The sequence below is a fragment of the Pseudorca crassidens genome, chromosome 12, assembly GCF_039906515.1.
Source record: "Pseudorca crassidens isolate mPseCra1 chromosome 12, mPseCra1.hap1, whole genome shotgun sequence".
NCBI lineage: Eukaryota > Metazoa > Chordata > Mammalia > Artiodactyla > Delphinidae > Pseudorca > Pseudorca crassidens.
The window spans coordinates 74488549-74508285 of record NC_090307.1 but is presented as its reverse complement, the minus strand read 5'-3'; the positions used below and the strand labels follow the sequence as shown (position 1 = coordinate 74508285).

At 43.3% G+C, this 19737-nt stretch overlaps 1 protein-coding gene across 7 annotated transcripts in view; it reads right to left on the bottom strand.

Annotated features, from left to right (window-relative positions):
- MYO1H (myosin IH) overlaps nucleotides 1-19737 on the bottom strand; it is a 143650-nt gene that overhangs the window by 96630 nt on the left and 27283 nt on the right. For 6 of the 7 annotated variants that reach the window (XR_010933280.1, XR_010933281.1, XM_067700502.1 and 3 more), the window contains exon 2: nucleotides 11069-11206. The exons of the other annotated variant lie outside the window; for it this stretch is intronic. The gene's annotated coding sequence lies outside the window, so the exon portion shown is untranslated. The remainder of the gene's footprint in view (nucleotides 1-11068; nucleotides 11207-19737) is intronic. 7 annotated transcript variants of the gene reach the window in all.

Here is a 19737-nt window from a genome sequence, read left to right as displayed (position 1 = left end):
GGCCAAACACCTCACACCCAATCTTCTAAAAAGTGAATTGAGAGGTGTTGGGACCGACATCAGCAGATGTAAGGTCTAGACAATGTTCTCAATGAACAGTTTTATCACAATTTGAGCAAGTGTTTTCCCATAAATTAGAGACCACAGGGTTCTATTTTTTCCTTTCTGCAAGGGGGCAAATTTCCCCAGTCAAGAGGCACATGGTGCTAATTTTTGGAGCCATAAACGTGTTCTACGTGCATTGGGGGAAAACAGTGCCTATGCTTGGAGAAGTTATTGACTGCCAATCTGTTGTTTCTTCATTTTCTTCTTTATCAGTAAATATTCATTGAGTGTCCACAGAACAAAAACAGGAAGATCTGTGACAAATCCCTCTACTTTATATGGTGAATCTGCCATCAAAAGACATAGCGCCAATTCTGACGTGTCTACTGGAGACAAAAAGAGATTTCAGAAGGAATCTCAAACACGAGAGGGTGGCAGAAAATCCTTATCAGGTTAGGTTGTGTGTCTGCTACAGAACTACACTATTAAACAAAAGCAGCTTTGAAAAAGGAGTTACACTCTACACCTGAGAGCAGGAGGGACAAATCATTGCGGGGGGACTGAAGGAATTGACCCCTGCCGTATCCATCATTTCCCATCACATGGAAGACCTGTCCCGACCCTTTTCTCTTTGCTGAAAGGTCTAAAAAGTTCTCCTGAGGAGGCGAAGCACATAAAAGCTGCTCCTAACAATTTTCCTTCCAGGGTGGTCTCCCTTCTTCCCAAGAAGCTCTTGGCTCTGAGGAGGGCCCAGACGTTGTGTCTGAATGTTTGGCCAGGCGTCTGGGGACTTCAGAGACCCCCACCCTGTGTGGACATGAGCTTTCTCAAGAGAGATGACCCAGGCTGGATCTCAGAACTTCTGCCTCCTGTGGAAACCATTCCTCAAAAGTCCTTCTGAAGTCAGGTGAGCTCAAGAAGGAATTATTTGCCATCTTGGATTGTTAAAATATGAAAGGTGGGACAACCGAAAGCTCTGAAAATTAACAGGAGACATACTCCTGCAAACTTTCTAAAATGTATTTCCTACTTCAGACGCTGACAGACGGTTTAGTAACAGGATAGTAATGATGAAACACTAAAGTGTATGATACGTGAAGGATTATTTTAGAGTAAATTAGAATAATTAACAAAAAAGAGTCCCTTGCAACCAGGAAAATTTATCCATGGCATAATGCCATGCCCAAAAGCAGCATTTAAATGATACTTAAGTGAGCAGTCTGTCAAATTATGTCCAGTATTATAATATTCATTAATTTTGAAAGAAAAACTTCTACTGCTACCCACATTCAAAAATAACAACAACAAAAACAAAAAACCAACCCTCTGACATAAACAGAGACAGTCCCAATCCGATGATTATTTTTGGTTTAACAACCCAAGACTACAACTATAAAGCCAGGTGAAACAAAGGGATAAAAATAGTGTGATTTCCTGGAAATCCCACGATGCAATTTCACTTTGAACTTGCAAGCAAATATCCAGGCATGATCTGCATGCAACTGGGTGGCGTTTTGTTCTAGAACGATGGGCCCCAATTAAAAATAATGAGGCTTGTCTCCAGCCGCCAGACCCAATTAGAGATAATAAGGAGTGATAGTTCCTGAAATAGATTCATTTTTCTCTGATAGACGAATTGGGACAGGGGTCTTGGTCGGGGTCATTGGGATAGGTCTGGCAACAAAACATGGGTCACTCAGGCTTAAGAAGCCCTTACGAATCCAGTTATTAAATAAGGAAGTAGGAATAACACCACAAATCGTTCATTCATCGGCCACTTACACCCCACCACATTCAGATCTACATTGTTAGCCAAACAGGGTGACTATTGATATTAAAAACTTCAAAATAATGACCGTAACCTTTAAATGATTGTTTAAAAAAATACTGGAACGGAAGTGTGGCTGACTTCACGTATGTGTGTTTATGCATGCGTGTATATGTGCACACACACTTGCCCTTCTTATTTGGAATAATTGTAGACTTGTAGTAAAGTTGCAGAGACAGTACAGGGAATTCTTATATAACGTTCGCCTAATCTCCCTTAATGTTAACATCTTATATAACCTGGCACGTTTATCACAACTAAGAAATGAAATTACCATTTCTGTCAACTACACTTATTAGTCTGGGACTGGGAGAAGAGAGACCAAGATGGTGTGATGGGATTGAAGTAGAGGGACAGGGGTGCAGCAAGAAGTAATTCAGAAACATACAAACTGCTGGGGCCCTGGGCAACCGGGACAATAATGGGACCACTCACCAGGTGAAAGAGATCACCTGCACAGGTACAGACAGGCAAGCAGGTTGTGCCCAAGGTATCTGATTACCCTCTTCTGGCAAAGGTGGCTGCGAGCTGACAGGACCTCAGCACAGAAATGTTTTCTAGACAGAGGGTTTACCCTGTAATGAAAAATAGTCATCCAGGATGCAAAGGTCTTGCGTAAGCCTTAAAGAAGAGAGAACTAAGCCACTCTCAGGATGGTGCATTTGGAAAGATTCAGCGTGAATCCATCGTCTTCACCCCTGGTTCCCTGAGCAAGATTTTAAACTCTAACAAAATGACAACGTTAACACCTATATAAGAGACATATTGAAAAGGTGTATTTTGCAAAATATCTTAATCATAAAGAGGAAAAAAGTTTTAAAAATAAGTTTGGCAGATGGGATTTTTCCAAAGATGGTCACAAGCGTATCTCCCATTCCACCTGCTCTTCTAGATCTTTCCATTCCTCCATCAAAAGGTAGAGTTTAATTCCTCCCTTGAATCTAGGTGGGCTTGTGACTCACTTGTAACCAACAGAATGTGGCAGAAAGGACACTGTGTGGCTTCAAAGACACAACCGTCATCAGAGCAGCCCAGCTGCCCTGAGGCTCCCACGTTGTGTGGAAGCCCAGCTACGTGGAGAGGCCACCTGCAGCCCTTCTGGTTGGCAGCTCTCATCCTCCAGTCTCCCCAGCCAGGTGCCAGATGCGAGAGTGAACAAGCTTTCAGATAGCTTGAGCCCAGCTATCAAATCACTCCCATCCCAGCCTTCCAGTCTTCCCAGATGAGGACCCGGATATCACGGAGCAAAGACAAGCCCATCCCACTGTTCCCTACTGGAATTCATCACCCACAGGATTAGTGAGCATAATAAAAGCATGGTTGTTTATGCCACAAAATTTGGGGTGGTTTTTTATTCCCCAGTAGTAACCAAAACAATGAGGCATATACTCTCTTGACTGACCTCCATGGACCAAATCCCAAGACTAGCCATTTATTTCCATCCCCTGTTGACACCTTGATGACACCCAGGCCTGCGGAACGCTCAAAAGCAGAAGACCTTCTAGAACCTTGTTACATAAGGTCCAGGAACTAGCAGCCTCAGCATCATCTGGGAGGGCTTAGAACTGTACCATCTCAGGCCCCATCCCAGACTTACTGAATCAGAATCTGCCTTTTGATAAGATCTCCCGGTTAAAATAAAATACTCAGGATTCTGTTTGAGTATTTCAGAATGCATGGCAGACACTGTGCACCAAAGACCAATCAGAGCTCCTTCCTCCCTTGCCTCCTATCTGACAGGATGGAAATGTAAAATGCTGGGTTTTCCAGGCTCCCTTGCAGCTAGAGGAGGCAACATGGCCCATATTTAGCCAAAGAACTACAAGTGGGAGTGCCTGGGAGAGGCTTTCAAGAAATCTTTTAAAGAAGGAAGATCCAATTTATGTATACGTCTTTCAACGCATCACGAAACATTTTAAAAACACATCCGGTTCTCTGCTTTTCATTGCTGTACGGTATTCCAGGTATAGATCCGCCCTGTTCAACCCATCCATTTCCCTAATGATAGATACTTAGGTCATTTCCAGCTCACCACTCCCTCAAAATCCAGCGTGATGAACATCTCAGATGTGTTCTCTTTTGAACATACACTCAAGTCCTCTCGGAAGTGTATGCCCAGGAGCGAGACTACTGGGTCATAAGGCACATAAGAACATAATTTCATTGCATTCTGCAAAACCCTTTTCTAGAATGATCGTAGAAGTCAGTCTATCCTTCCTTCAATAGTGCATTACGGCTCCTGGTTCTCTGTATCATAGCCTTTCCTTGGCACTTTCAGGCTTTACAATCTTTGCCAGTCTCACGGGTATACAGTGGTATTCCATTGCAGTTTACTTTGTATTACTGATTATTTGTGAAGTTAGAGAGAATGATTAACCACAAATGTTTATTAGCTAGTCAGTTTCACCTTTATGAGCCAGTCAGAGAAACTTTTCTCACATGCATGAGTGCATTTCTGGGTCTCTATTCTTCTTCACTGTTCATGTGTGCTTTCATTATGCCTTAAGAGTATGGATTAATAATTGATTGGAATTTTATCAAATGGTTTAATTAAGGAGAACTGACATATTTACAATGCTAAATTATCACCTCCAAATCATTAGGGAAATGCAAATCAAAATACAATGAGATATCACTTCACACCCATTAGGATGGTTATAATTTTTTAAAAAAACACACAAAATAACCAGTGTTGGTGAAGATGTGGAGAAACTGGAACCTTCGTGCACTGCTGGTAGGACTGTAAAATGGTACAACTGCTATGGCAAACAGTATGGAAGTTCCACAAAATATTAAAAATAGAATTATCATACAATCCAGCAGTTCCAATTCTGAGTATATATCCCAAAGAATTCAAAGCAAGGACTCAATCAGATATTTGCACACCCACGATCCTAGCAGCATTTTTCAAAACAGCCAAAAGGTGGAAGCTATCTAAATGTTTATTGATGAATGAATGGATAAACAAGAATGTGGTGTGTCTACACACACACACAGACAGAAGATGATTACTCAGCCTTAAGAAGGAAGAAAACGCTGACACACGCTGCAACATGGCTAAAACTGAAAGACATTACACTAAGTGAAATAAGCCAGATACAAAAGCACAAGTGAGGCATAGAGTAGAGTCAGATTCATAGAGAGAGAGAGAGAGAAGAATGCTTGTGGCCAGAGACTGAAGGCAGTTAGTGTCTGATGGGTACAGAGTTTCAGTTGGGGAAGATGAAAAGAATTCTGGAGATGAATGGTGGTGACAGTTATACAACAATGTAAATGTACTTAATGCTACAGAACTGTACACTTAAAAATGGTTAAGATGGTAAATTTTGGGCTTCCCTGGTGGCGCAGTGGTTGAGAGTCCGCCTGCCGATGCAGGGGACACAGGTTCGTGCCCCGGTCCGGGAAGATCCCACGTGCCGCGGAGCGGCTGGGCCCGTGAGCCATGGCCGCTGAGCTAGCGCGTCCGGAGCCTGTGCTCTGCAATGGGAGAGGCCCACGTACCGCAAAAAAAAAAAAAAAAAAAAAAAAGATGGTAAATTTTACTTATTTTACCACCATAAATAAATTATCTCATGCATGAAAAGCTGCCTCTCTCTCCATTTATTCTCATCTTGTTTCTGGATCTTTCAAAGTTTTAAAACTATTCTCCATTAAAGTGTTTTGCAACAACTATCAGATAGAGAAATTAGGGAAATGATCCTACTGACAATAGCATCAAAAATAATAAAATGCTTAGGAATAAATGTAACCAAGTAGGTGAAAGATCTGTACAATGAAAACTACAACACATTGAAATAAATTACACACACAAATAAATGGAAAGATATTTCATGTTCATGGATTGGAAGAATTAATATTGTTAAAATGTCTGTACTACTCAAAGCAAACTACGGATGCAATGCAAAATTCCTATCAAAATTCCAACTTTTAAAAAAATTTTTTTTTACAGAGATAGAAAAAAAAATCCTGAAATTTGTACAGAACCACAAAAGACCCTCATAGTCAAAATAATATTGAGAAAGACAAGCAAAGCTGGAGGCATCATGCTTCCTGATTTCAAACTATATTACAAAGTCATAGTGGTCAAAACGTGTGGTATCGGCATTAAAACAGACACACAGATCAATGGAACAAATAGAGAGCCCGCAAATAAACCCATACGTATGTGGTCAATTAATTTATAACAAAGGCACCAGGAATATACAGTGGGGAAATGACAATCTCTTCAATAAATGGTGCTGGGAAAATTAGACAGCCATGTGCAAAAGAATGAAACTAGACTCCTATATTACACCATACAAAAAAAAAAAAAAAATCAACTCAGTATGGATTAACTTAAACATAAGACCTAAAACTGTAAAACTCCTCAAAGAAAACATAGGGGATAAACTCCTTGACACTGGTCTTGGCAATGATGTTTTAGATTTGATACCAAAAGCAAAGCAGCAAAAGCAAAAATAAGTGGGAGTGAAACAAACTAAAAAGCTTCTGCACAGCAAAGAAACCTAGCAAGAAAATGAAAAGGCAACTTACAGAATGGGAGAAAATATTTGCAAACCTCCTATCTGATAAGGGTTTAATATCCAACATATACAAGGAACTCATACAACTCACAGCAAAAAACAAAAACCCCAATTAACAAGTGGGCAAAAGACCTGAATAGACATTTTTCCAAGGAAGACATACAGATGGCCAACAGGTACATGAAAAGATGCTCAACATCATTAATCATCAGGGAAATGCAAATCAAAACCATGATGAGGTATCATCTCACACTTGTTAGAATAGCTCTCATCAAAAAGACAAAAGATAACAAATGCTGGCAAGAATGTGTGGAAAAGGGAACCCTTGTGCACTGCTTGTGGGAATGTAAACTGATACAGACACTAGGGAAAACAGTATGGAGATTCCTCAAGAAATTAAAAATAGAACTGTATGACCCAGCAATCCCACTTCTGAAGGAAACGAAATCACTCTCTTGTTGAGATATCTGCACCCCCTTGTTTATTGAAGCATTATTCACAACAGCCAAGGTACGGAAACAACCCAAATGTCTGTTGACAGATGAATGGATAAACTCAGCGTGGTATATATACACAATGGAATATTATTCAGCCTCAGAAGGAAATCCTGCCATTTTCGACATCATGGATAAAGCTAGAGGACACTATGTGAAGTGAAGTATGCCAGACAGAGAAAGACAAATACTGCATAGTATCACTTACATGTGAAATCTTAAAAAAAAAAAAAAAGACAAACTCAAAGAAACAGAGTGAAAAGTGGTTGCCGGGGGTTGGGGACTGGGGTTAATAGGGTGAGGTTGGTAAAGGGTACACATTTTCAGCTACAAAATGAACAGTCTGAAGATCTAATGAAAAACATGGTGACTATGGTTGATAACACTGTCTTATATAATTAAAATTTGCTGAAAGCAGATCTTAAATGTTTTCACATACAAAAAAAGGTAAGTATGTGAGGCGATTTGTTAATTACCTTGATGGGGGGGAATCCTTTCACAACATCTATGTTTATCAAACCATCACATTGTACCCTTTAAATCTTACAATTGGCAATTATACCTCAAAAAAGCTAAAAAAAGTTTTGGATACATCTCATTCTTTTTAGTGGCATATAACATGTGTCTATTGATTGACTGATTGAGGTAAGAACATTTAACATGCGTTTTACCCTCTTAAATTTTTAACTGTGTAACACAGTGTTGTTAAGTGTATTTTACTGGCGTAGTGTTCTACAGACACCTTACCCCATCCCACACCTTTCCAGGCCCCTCTCCCACAAGGAGCCCAATTCTTTCTTGTTATTTTCCAGACCAGAGGAAATCAGGTGGATAAACAAGGTATTGGTGATTTAACAACTGAATTTTAAAACACCAACAAGGAATGAGATAAGAGCATAAAAGAATGGCTTCACACTGTCCTGGACAACCGGAAGGCAGATTATTTGGAAAGAAAAACAGGCAACTAACTGGACTGCTCTTGTACCCAGGATCTTGCCAAGTGTCAGATCCTAGGGAGCTATCCTTTCACCAGAAGACCCTGTCTGAAGGTCTTGGAAAAAAGAAGGAGGAAGCCTGCATTTCCTGATTCTGAGACCTAAAGGTGTGTTTGAATAGTAACAGCTAGTTTTTATTTGTCTAAGAGAGGAGAGTAGACCTACAGTAGATAATCCAGGAGTGCTTTCTATGTGCTTGCAAGACGTAATCCACAACATCCAACTACATGCACATTCCTTCTACCCTCTGCCCTTGGGACCAACAGACCTTGGCTTCCATCTGCTTCTTTGCTCCTTAGACCCAGCTGGGTGGGAAAGATACCAAGATGGCCAGAATTGGGAGGGACTGCTAACAAGGATTGTTTTCAGCTGATGGAGGGCTCTGTCCTAACTTAAGAGAGGCAATGAGGAGCTCTTAGATCATGCTGTGTCCTATGATCATTGACAGATGGGTAAGCTCAGCTCAAGTTATTTTGCCTTCTGTCCCCCTTAGTTTTCTCCTGACTGGGACAGTTCTGAGCAGGTAACCAGGGGCAGCTTGGTTAACAGTTATCAGCGTGGCTAAGGGTGAGTCTGCTCTATCGTTCACCATCAGCATCGTACGCACGGAGAGCCTGTAAAGGACTTAAAAGTTACACACACCAAACAGATGAAAACCAATACAGTGAATAAACTCAACATCTAGAACAGTGCCGTCAGTAGAACCTCCTATAACGATCGTGATGATCTGGGTCTGCATTGCCCAATATGGTAGCCACCCAGCACTTGAGATGTGGCTAATGAACAAGCAACAAATTTAAATTTTAATTCATTTTAAATAGCCCCATGTGGCTATTGACTACCATATGAGACAGTGAAGGTTTTGTTTTTTTCAATCTGTCCCTTTCCTCCCCAGTCTTACAATAGTCCAATGGTTCTCAGCCAGGGGCAACTTTGCCCCTGAAACCCAGGAGTCATTTATCACTGGAGATATTTTTGGTTTCATCGTGGGGGGTGGGGTGTCACTGGCATCCAGTGGGTAGATACCAGGGTCGCTGCCAAACATCCTACAAAGCGCAGGACAGCTCCACACCGCCAAACGGAGAATCAACAAGCCCAAATGTTAACACCAAGGCTGAGAATCCTTCTCTAGCCTTGTTTATGGTAAGTAAGGCTTTTCATAATTTGTACGACTGTTATTTTCTTGATTTTTCAAAAACTATTAAATTATGGTAAAACATAAAATTTGTGGAGTAAACACATAAAATGGCAACTACCATTCTACTTTCTGTCTCTGTGAATTCGACTGTTTCTAGGCACCTCATGTAAGTGGAAAGATGCACTGTTTGTCTTTTTGTGATGGTTTATTTCACTTAGTATAATGTCCTCAAGGTTCATCCATGTTGTAGCATGCGTCGGAATTTCCTTCCTTTTTAAGGCTGAATACTATTAAGTTCTGTTTATCCATTCACCCTCTGGTGGACACGTGGGTTGCTTCCACCTCTTGACTCTTTTCCATAACGCTGTGAACATGGATGTGTCATTTAACTGATTTAAAAGAAACTGGGAATAATTTTAAACTTACAGAAAAGTTGCAAAGATTATACAGAGAGCTCTCATCTGCTCCTCACTTAGTTTCCTCCATTACTATTTCATATCACCATGGTACGTTGTCACAACTAAGAAACCAAATGTGGGACATTTCTATTAACTGCACTCCAGACTTAATTCAGATTTTACCAGTTTTTTTCCACTAAGGTCCTCTTCTTCCTCCAGGATCCAACCCAGGACACCACACTGCCTTTAGTCGTCACCCCTACCCGGTCCCTTCTGGGCTGGGACAGTTTCTTGTTCTTTGTTTTCATGACCATGACAGGTTTAAAGGGCACGGGTCAGGTATTTCGTAGAATGTGCCTCAATTTGGGTTTATCTGTTTTCATCAGTAGAGCAAACGTTAGAGATTTAGAAAGAATACCACAGAGGTGAAGCGCATCTCGCCGCATCCTATCCCATCCCCTCAGGGACTCGTGGGATCCACGTGACATCACTGACATTAACTTTTATCACTTGGTTAAGGTTGTATGGGCCAGGCTGCTCCCCTGTAACGTCACTATTTTTCCCTCTCTATACACTGTTATTCGGAGGTGAGTCGTTAAGACCAGCCCAGTGGGGAAGGGGGAGGAAAGGGGAGAGAATTAATATCCGCCTCCTGGAGGAGAGAGTATGTAAATACATTATTTGGGACCTTCCGTTAAGAATATTTCTCGTTTCTCCCCCATTTATCGATTTTTTTCAATCATTCATGTCGGTACATGCTCATGGATATTTATTTTACACTTTAGGTTATACTCCAATTTTTCTGTTTGTTTTGGCCATCCCTCGCTTTTCTAAACAGTATATCAACAACCATGTATCCTGCACTTGATACTTTAACATGTTTCAAACCTGACAGGCTTTTTCCAAGGAATGAGTCTTGCCTCAATGTTACTGATATCATTGACATTTATGACAATAAAGGCCACATTGATCATTCTGAACAAGGTCCTATCCACCCCAGCGCCTGAGAAACAGAGCTGAGCTAAGAGCCAGTTGCCACGCTGGCTCTAGAATAATCCTGAGAAGCTTACAAGCGTCCCCTCAAGATGGGGCTGCCAAACCCTTCTGGGAGGGTAATTAATTGGTCCAATAGAGGACATGGTCATTATCACTCAGCTGGCCCATCTCTGTCACAAATCCCTGGGTTCAGGAAAAGCAATAAAACCCGTGTGGGGTGCACATGCCTAAAAGCAAGATAATTCCTGGAGTCAGACGTACACAGTGTTCACTCGTACTTTTGTTTTGAGCTCTGTAACAAAACGGTGTTTGGAAACAATACTTAGGATAAACAGTTCATCTGGATATAAGGTTTTGCTTTGTTTTTCAGAAACAAATCCTAAACAGCCAAGAGAACTGCCTTAAACTCTTTTAGGCATCCAGGCTTTTGGGTTTTCTTCTGAGACAACTTATTCTCCTGATTGGAAAGTTATTTCTCACCTTTACATCTGAAATCAAACCAGAGATTTGGAGGGAGAACTTATGTGGTTGTATATAGACATTGCCTATGAATCTTAATCACCACTGAAATGGCTACGCTCTGATTTTAAAATGTTGTGAACAGTTATTTTAAGAGTACAAATAGTTTAAAAAGAAAACAGGCTTACTTACCTAGTTCAGAGTCCCAAGAACACACTGGCTGCTCACTTACTGTAACGTGGTCTGGATTCAAGACTGTGTGTACGAGGGTGCCGTTTTCACTCTCAACATTAAGTATGTCAAGGGGTTTTCAGTCTGTGGCTCTGCGGACTGACAGTTTCAAAATCAGGGGCATTGTATCAATCTTTAGGAGTCCTTTTCATTTCTGGTGCAGATTAATTTCTGAAGCAGAGAACCCTCCCTAGCCCCCAGTCCAGGCAGCACAGGATGACTTTCTTCCCCGCAATTAGTGAATAGCAGGTATTGGTTTTGATAACCAGCTCTCTGGGCTGGGCACATCTGCCAAATTCCCACTGCATGTCCCACTATGAAGTTGCTCTTTACAGGAATTCTCGTGGAATTTACAAGAGTTAAAGCTAAGCACACTGAGAGGATGCTTCTGCATAGGCACTTGGTAGGTTTCAGAACACACAGAAGGCGCTGCAGAATATGGCACAGGCTAGGTGATGAAACGCAGGCATCCTTAGGGACTGAGCATCTCAAACAAGTCAGGCGCTAGGACCTCCACTGCATTTCTCCAGGCTGAAGTTGTGGAGGTCTTTTTGTCCGTTACACCCATGCATGTAATCAGCGATTGTTCCTATTGTAAATCCCAGATTCACCATCTGTATGTTCCAAAGGGCTGGGTGATTGTTAATATCCTGTCCCTATGGGATTAATCTGAAATTTCACACTAAATGATTTTTAAGTATAATTTGTTACAATGATACAACATTACCATTTCTAAAACAAACAGCCAGGATTGTTACCTTGCAATAAAAAGCAAAAAGTTTGTGTGCTACTGTTTTACATTCACTTCTCTATAGACACAAATAGAGGTATGGAAAAAAAAACAAAACAACCCAGCCCAGAACCTTGGGAAGGGGTTTTAAGTAAGGGAACACACTGCTTTTTTATTCCTGGTGAACAGGATCTGAACGTGCAGTAGTGATAAAAGTAAGAGAATATTCTGAGCAGTCTTTAAAAACCACTCAGGGTTGTCTGGTGTCTGCAGAAAAAAGAAACTTACAGTAAAAAATCCAAGTTTGGATTCTCTATTCAGCAAAGAACTGTTAAAAGCTTTCTGTAGACAAATGAGGAGCCTCCAAAACCAGTCTGTGATATTAAAAAGAGCTGGCTTGAAGTGTGCAGAGAATATTCTTTTTCACGTCTTGGTTTGCTACACAAAAGGTGTTACTCCAGTCAAAAGTTTTAACGCTACGAATTTCAAAATATACTGTCCAAAATAGTATATTATTTGGAATAAAATCTAACCACAGCCAGGATACCAAACATTGAGACAGTTTTGCATACTTTACTAAGAATGAAGCCTTCCCACTAGATTGAAACGCATACAGCAATTTTATTTTCCTGAACTTTTTAGGGTGGGTTCAAATTTTCCCTTTTATGGATCAGATGGCCGAGATGCTGGAACCACTTCAGCAGTTACAAAGTTCGCTCAACTTCATTTTTATTATAATCTACCCCATAAACTAAACGTATGACACCTATGGGACCTGTGTGGTGACCAGCAATTCCCTGGGGTGTACCTACATCCCTCTCAGTGGGATGTGCCTTGTCCCAAGCCATGCATCATTCAAAAAGATGCCTAAAAGGGCCTGCCCATTAGAAACCACTCAGGGCAGGAGTGTAGGAGGGTGGGGTCCCGCTACCACTTCTTCCCCAACCCCTGACACGGTCAGGTAGAAGAGCTAAAGTGAGCCAAATCAGAGTTATTTCCTCCTGTCTCATATGGGCGCAATCGCACCCCCACACACACACACCATTGTGAGGACCAAGAAAGATGTACAAAGCACTTAGCACATCATCATGCAGAATAAGTTTTCCAGAAAGGATACCTTATTTTTTTTTTATTAGCTACTGACCATCTTTCTGAGGTTCTGACAGCATCACGGGCACGAAAACCATTTTACTTTTGTCTTCATTATCATAAGAAAACAAAGATCCAAGAAAAACATGGTCAGAGACCAATGGCAAAGACCCTGGCCTTGGGGTTGGGCGATAAGGAGTAGTGGAGCCTGTGGCAAACTGGAAAGCACGTGACCCTCCCTCTAACGGGGGTGGGGGGTGGGGGGTTCGTCAGCGGCATTCAGTCTGAGCCATCCGAGCCGAGGGCTCCCTCCTGGGATTGCGGGCCTAGCACGGCCAACTTTTCAGATTTTTCAAGAAAAGCTGGAAATCACAGCTTGAAGGATTTTAAAATGCTGGCTTCTAATTCAAGTTTTTAAAAAGAAAGCCCATGACCCAAACAAAGCCTGTCTGTGGCTGTGTGTGGCCTGCAGACCCCTGGTTAAGGATGCCTGCTAGAAACCAATAGAAAAAGACATACAAAGAAAACAGAATACAGAATAGCGATCGTCACAGTTCTGTCTAATAATGTAGACTCCGATGAGCTGTGGAATGGTATATTTATCGCACCCATAATATAGATCTAGAGGCTGCAGCAATATACAATGAGAATATACATATACACACACGACAAAGTACACAAAGTGGCCAGATTAAATCAATTACAGAATTCAGAGGCAAGAGCCTTCCCCACATGCTGATTGCTGAATGGGAATTCCTGGTGGATAAATGAAAGAAAGGGCTTAGATTGGATACAAGTACAGATTGGGGCAGGAGATAACGATCTTGGATATTTTTTTCGTACCTAAAACGGCATTATCTTGAGGGAGCCTAATCTAATGTCTCCCTGGATGCCAGAAAAAGGCTGTCCAACCTTTCAGATCACGAGAGAACTGTAGTAAATCCAGACTATTGATTTGAAAGGTTGAGAGCTTCCCAGAGTGACTCAGTTGATTCCTTATTTGCTCCAGCAGAATCTAGCTACAGAACAATTAAGAACATTTAGGAATACAAACTCACCTGGAAACACAAGCCCGTCACTGGCTGAGCATCTCCTATACATCAGGCGCTATTTCCACACCTCACACAGCCCTGACAGAGGGGTGTTGTTTTTTCAAAATGGGGAAACAAAATTACGGGAATAACTCACCCCAAAACTCCCCTCAGAAGGGAGGGGCAGCACTGAGACTTGAACCCGGGTTGGCCTCACAGCTGAGCCATTACAAAGTCCCCCTCCTAGGGTGCTGTCATCACATTTAGAGTCTGCAGGGAATGGGTGATTCTAAATCTTCTAATTCATATGGAATTGTTATGTTAAGATGTCTGGGATTATTTACTTTCCAAAAATAAAATATGCTTCAGGTCAAGATTATGCCAAACCATTAGATATGTCTTTTTTTATTCAAGAAGTATCTCATAGTTTTTCAGGGCCGGATAAATGAGCGTTACATCAAGGAGCATTATAACAATGTAAGTAGCCAAGATCACCCAACTTTTTAAAATATTTTTATTCTAGGAGCCTGTTTTAGTCTCTAAAGTCTTTGGGGTTTTGTTTTTTGTTTTTTTTTTTTAAGTCTTTGTGTTTTTAAACTGAAGCCAAATAGAAAAACAGGCCAATAGTTTCAATGTGGTCACGGCCAAGATACATACATTGAAATTGATACCGGATTTTAAGGGTTTTTTTAAAGCATTTTATTTTTTTACTCTGAATTATCACGATTAGCTGTAATTAAATTTGTTAAAACAACAGAAACTTGCTTGTCCATGTTCAACAGAAAAATTGCTACTTGTGTACATGGACTTGGCACTGACATTCTACGGTGAGGTGTAGAACTCCATGGAATTTCGGCACTGGGTGAGCCTCAGAGCTCTAATCCGACTTGTCTCTGGTTTGTGAATCCCCCTTCACCTCTTCTTAACCTTTGCATCAGCAGCTGGGTCAAGGGCACTTTCTACCATCAGAGGAGACAGGCCAGCCTGGGACTGCTCTTACTGTTACCAAGTTTTTCCTTATCCGGGTTAAAATAAGCCCTGGAACCTACAACCCAGTGATCTCAATTTGGCTTTGGGGAAGTCGCAGACAAAAAAAGCCTCTGGGTTTTATTCTTTCAGCACTCAAATTCTCAAAAGAAAAAAAAATTAATAAAAGGAATGCCTAGACATTGCCAAAACAACAACTAAATTAAGTTATTATAAAGGGGAGGACAAAGCTCCAACAACCTGCTTGGAGCACATTCAAGGGTCCCACTCCATAAAAGGCTGAATTTATTAGCTACCAACCACCTTTCTGAAGAGTAGGACAGGGCAGTGATTGAACTAGCGGAAGCAATAGGGTACCATCAAGATATAAAAACCTTAGAGTACTCCCTTCCTGGAAACCTCCAAGGGTTTAGCATCCTTTTATTAAATAAGACGTATGCCAACAATTATAAGTGGCATTATCCTCTACAGGCGCACTCCCAAAGAACCATAATACACGTATCAGTCATGCTAACAAGAGCAAAAGAGATCAACGGCCCGCGTACTTTCATGATCTCCCACAGAAAAAACCCATTCTGTCCTCCCATCTGCAGAAGCTGTGTTTAGACATCAAACAGGGGCTTCACGGCGCCATGGAACCGACATCTTAGGAAATCAGAATCAGAAGTTACTTTTAGAGGCAGCATCAACCTTGGGGAGTGAATACTGGGTAAGCTTTCTGTTGAGAACTTTCTTATGAGAAAATGCCACCTGACTAGATTTTGCAATTGACCAAGCAAGAAAAAAAATTTTTTTTTAAGCCTGTAAGTCTCCTGCGTGCCAGACACAGTCCAGGGCGCTGTGGCCTAGACGGGTTGTTCTAGTATAATCATTCGTGAAAAAGCACCTTGACGTTTCTGCTTCAAAGATACGCCCTGTGGTTCACTACACCAGCCAGTGAATCAGGGTGGGAGAAAAGAGAAGTGATTATTTATTGCTACAAATCATATATTCCCGACCATGCGCCCTTTGCCCCCTCACTACCGGAAAATTAGAAAAAGCAAAGCAAAAGTCAAGAACTTAGGAAAAAGAAGAAAGAGTCATAGCCTGTAATAATACCAAGCTGCTTTCTGGTCAAACAAAGCCTGCTTTAAACTTGCTAAGTGAGTGAGTAGTTTTTAATCCTTCAATAGCAGCACAGTTCCTACACACTGCCTATGAACTGGTCTTCCCAGTTATGACTGAGTTGGTTTTAAGCTCATCAACATCCCAAACAAACATTTCTTACATAGCCTTGGGCACCCTAGCTCTGAACAGACCAGGCAAATAATCTACTGCTTAACTCCCAAAACTTCAGAAATACTCAGCCCAAGTTAGAACATTCTCTGCTACATCAAACCAGAGAGCAAGCAGAAAAGCCATATACCTATTGTTTTTGCTCCTTTCTGCATTTCCTTTATAACCAGAGGACTGAGGAACTGTTGAGGCTTTTGGAAATCTTGCTAGCAGGGAAGCAGATCCATTTGCAAAATCAGAATCGATCTGAGGCTCTCCGTAGGCAGAAGCAAATGATAAGGTGCTATATAGCCATGGAAACAGGTGAATTTCACATTCTTTCATTTAAAAAAGAAAAAAGGGTAGTATTGGCCATCTTTATGTAATTCAGTGAGATCACCTGGTACAGGCGCCCATATTTATTCAATCAGAGAATCGCCGGAGACTTGTTACAAAACAAGAATTCCTCAGCTCTTCCCTTTTATGGTTCTAATTTCACCCCAGGTGACTCTTATAATTCAGCAGGCTTGAGAAATACCATACATTTATAAAAGGGAAAATACATTAACCTAACAAAAGAAGGATTTCTGCTAAGTTACCTGGGTTTTCTGAATAACTCTAACAGTAGGCGTTTGAGTGGCAATATTGTCACCAACCAACCCTGAAGCAAAGAACTCAAAAGCTCAACTCTTTAGGGAAATGATACACTTGCTAACCAAAAATCCCTGCAGAGAGGCCAAGTTCCTAAGGAAAAAAAGGGGGTTTTGAGGACTGCCCAGGACAAACTGAACCTCTATTTTAAAAAAATGTTTTATTTTAGTGAAAGGTCTTTGCTCTTTTTTCTCCATAGTGCATGAGTCTGCCTTTTATTTTAAAAGCTTTACTGACTCCACCAGGCTTCAGAAGGGAGACTTTCTTTCCAAACCACTCTAAAGATATAAAATTATACCTGGATGAAAAGGACTGTTACTTCAAAAGGAGGTTGTCACGTCAACCCCCACCCCCCCTACACTATTTACTGACAACTCCATTAAGGATTAACAGAAATAAACCCAAATGCTTTGAACGCTTACAACTTAACCTCTGAATTAATTGGAGGTCATTCGGGGACATTCAAAGCAATGTAAACTACACTGCTACATTAGTGACGTAGTAAACTACATTACTACAATGTAAACTAGAACCGGTCAAAATACACATTTTCAATATATGCAGGTCGCAGAGAGATGAAAACTGAGACGTTTCATGACCATGACCATGACCTTAACTAACATCTGTAAATTACATTTTCCCCCCTAGAGACTGCAAGCTGATCTATTTACTTCTGGCAGAGAAGAAAGGAGCAAGGGCGCCCAGGTGCTACAAGAAAACCATTCGGGACATGGAGCAACGCCAAGGTCACAGCCCACCTGAGTGAAAAATGAAATCCAGGTACTGTACACTCAGCCTAGGCAGTCCCGGCTCCTTCTTGAAAGTAAACAGTAGGTCGGAAAGGCTTCCAACCACAGGTGCGGAGACGCGGTTCCCCTGCCCGCTACGGGATAAATAAACAACGTGAGGACAGCCTGGAGAAACCCAAGAAGCACTGGATGCCCGGGCTAACTCGAGGCGCAGATTTGAGTCGAATATCCACACGCAGAGGCAGAGGCTGTGGAGTCGCCGTGGCCTAGTACGAATCCCCACTCTGCCCGTGCGCCCTTGTCCACTCATTACCGCCCAGAGCTTCAGTTTCCCTCTGTGCCAAAAGGGGACCATCCTCTCCCCTAAGGGGATGGTGTGAAGGATAAACGAGGCGGCAGAAATAAGCAAATAAAGGATGACTGTGACTATTATTGCTGTTGTTATTTCAAACTATTCCAATAGAGGCTCAAGAGGGAGGGAGTCGAAAATGCAAGCTTTTTCGGGGGATCAAACTAACTCAAGCCCCACTTCTAAGGCGTCTGGGGAGACCTTTGTCCGCGCTCGACCCCGCCGCCGCCCGCGGTCCGCGCCACCTTTCCCGCGGCGGGCGCGGGGCGGGGCAGCCGGCGGCGCGGGCCGGGCGGCGGGGAAGGCGGGAGCGCGGGCGCACCGGCGGGCCGCGGCTCCCAACGGCTCGGCTGCGCTCCGCTGGCCGCGCGGGACCCCGAGCATCGCAGCCTCTACCACAGCCGCTGGCCCAGCCGCGCTCGCTCCGGGCCGACTCACCCTCCACGCGGGACAGGGGGGCGCGGCGCGCAGACCCGAAACGCCCCGCGCCCGGCCGCCGCGCCCGGCCCACTCCCCCCTCCCAACCCCCAGCGGTCCCAGCAGGTGGAGGCACCCGGCGCGAGCGCTCCCGGCTCCGAGGGCTCCCTCCGGCTACGCGCCGCGCCTATCCGCGCGGGCGCAACTTTCTTAAAGAGACAGGTGGCCCGAATCCGCGTCTACCTGGCGCCCCGACTCGGCCTCCTGGCCCGTCCCCCCTTTGGGGAAGAGAGGGGGCTGCAACAGATCTCCACACCACCCACCTCCTTTTCCCCTGGGCAGTGACGGATTGCAAATTTTAATGCACCCAGCATCCTTTTGCAACTTAATTCTTTTGGCCTAAATCACCCTCCCACTGCTCCTCAACGCATGCTCGCAGGAGTGCAGCTGGGGCCACTGCTGGCAAAGTTTGAAGAGGGGTGTCCCTACCCCTGCACCATACCCCACCCGGAGCCACGGGGCGTGCAAGGCTCGCTGCTGGTGGGAAACGCCCGTTGCAATCCCCTTGACCCTGCCCTGTAACTGACCCTTGGGGAAAAGCCCCCCGCACAGCTACTGCGCATGCTCTGAGCTGGACAGCTCCAGAGAGGGAAATTTAAAAACGGTTCGAGCTGCGACGGCGGCCAAATTGCAGAACGCGAGGGGCGAGCGCGAGGGAGTCCCCCTCAGAAACCCCATCCCGCCCCAGGAGCGCCTGCGGCGGCGGCCCAGCGAGGATCGGCTCCAGGTACCGCCTTGCAGGGTTGGCTTTGCTCCCTCCTCCCGGGCAGTGCCCTGCATTGCGTTTCCTGGGGGGAGACCCGGGGCAGGGGTAGCGGGGGGCTGCCTCTCTTTGCCCCCTTTTTCTCCTTTCCAGGGGTCCTTGATGACGTTGGGGGCGGATCTGAGAGTCTAGCGGGTTTCTGTGTTCGTTTCAGCCTCAGAGTTTGAGAAACTTAGGGAAGATTTCTTTTCAAGGTTAAGTTTGTGTGCAGCGGGGGCTGAGGAGGTGGAGTGGGGAGTCGGGTTGGGTTTCCAGCAAGGGCATGTGGCATTTTTGAAGGCATTTCCAGGGCGGGAGCCCTGCGGAGATTATTCCCTTTGCAAGTGGGAATTTGGCTCCCCCAGAGAAACATACATGACACATCAAACTGTCCTTTTTTGTTTATTTTTTCCAAAGTGGTCAAGCCGAGCCGTGGTTGAAAACACTAGGCTTGGAAGGGAATCAGGTTTTTCTGATTCCTATTTTGCAAGTCCACATTATCCAAGACTTGACATTTGGATTCTAGAGGCTTCCTCTGCCCTTCCCCCATTAATTTGAAAGAACCTAGAAT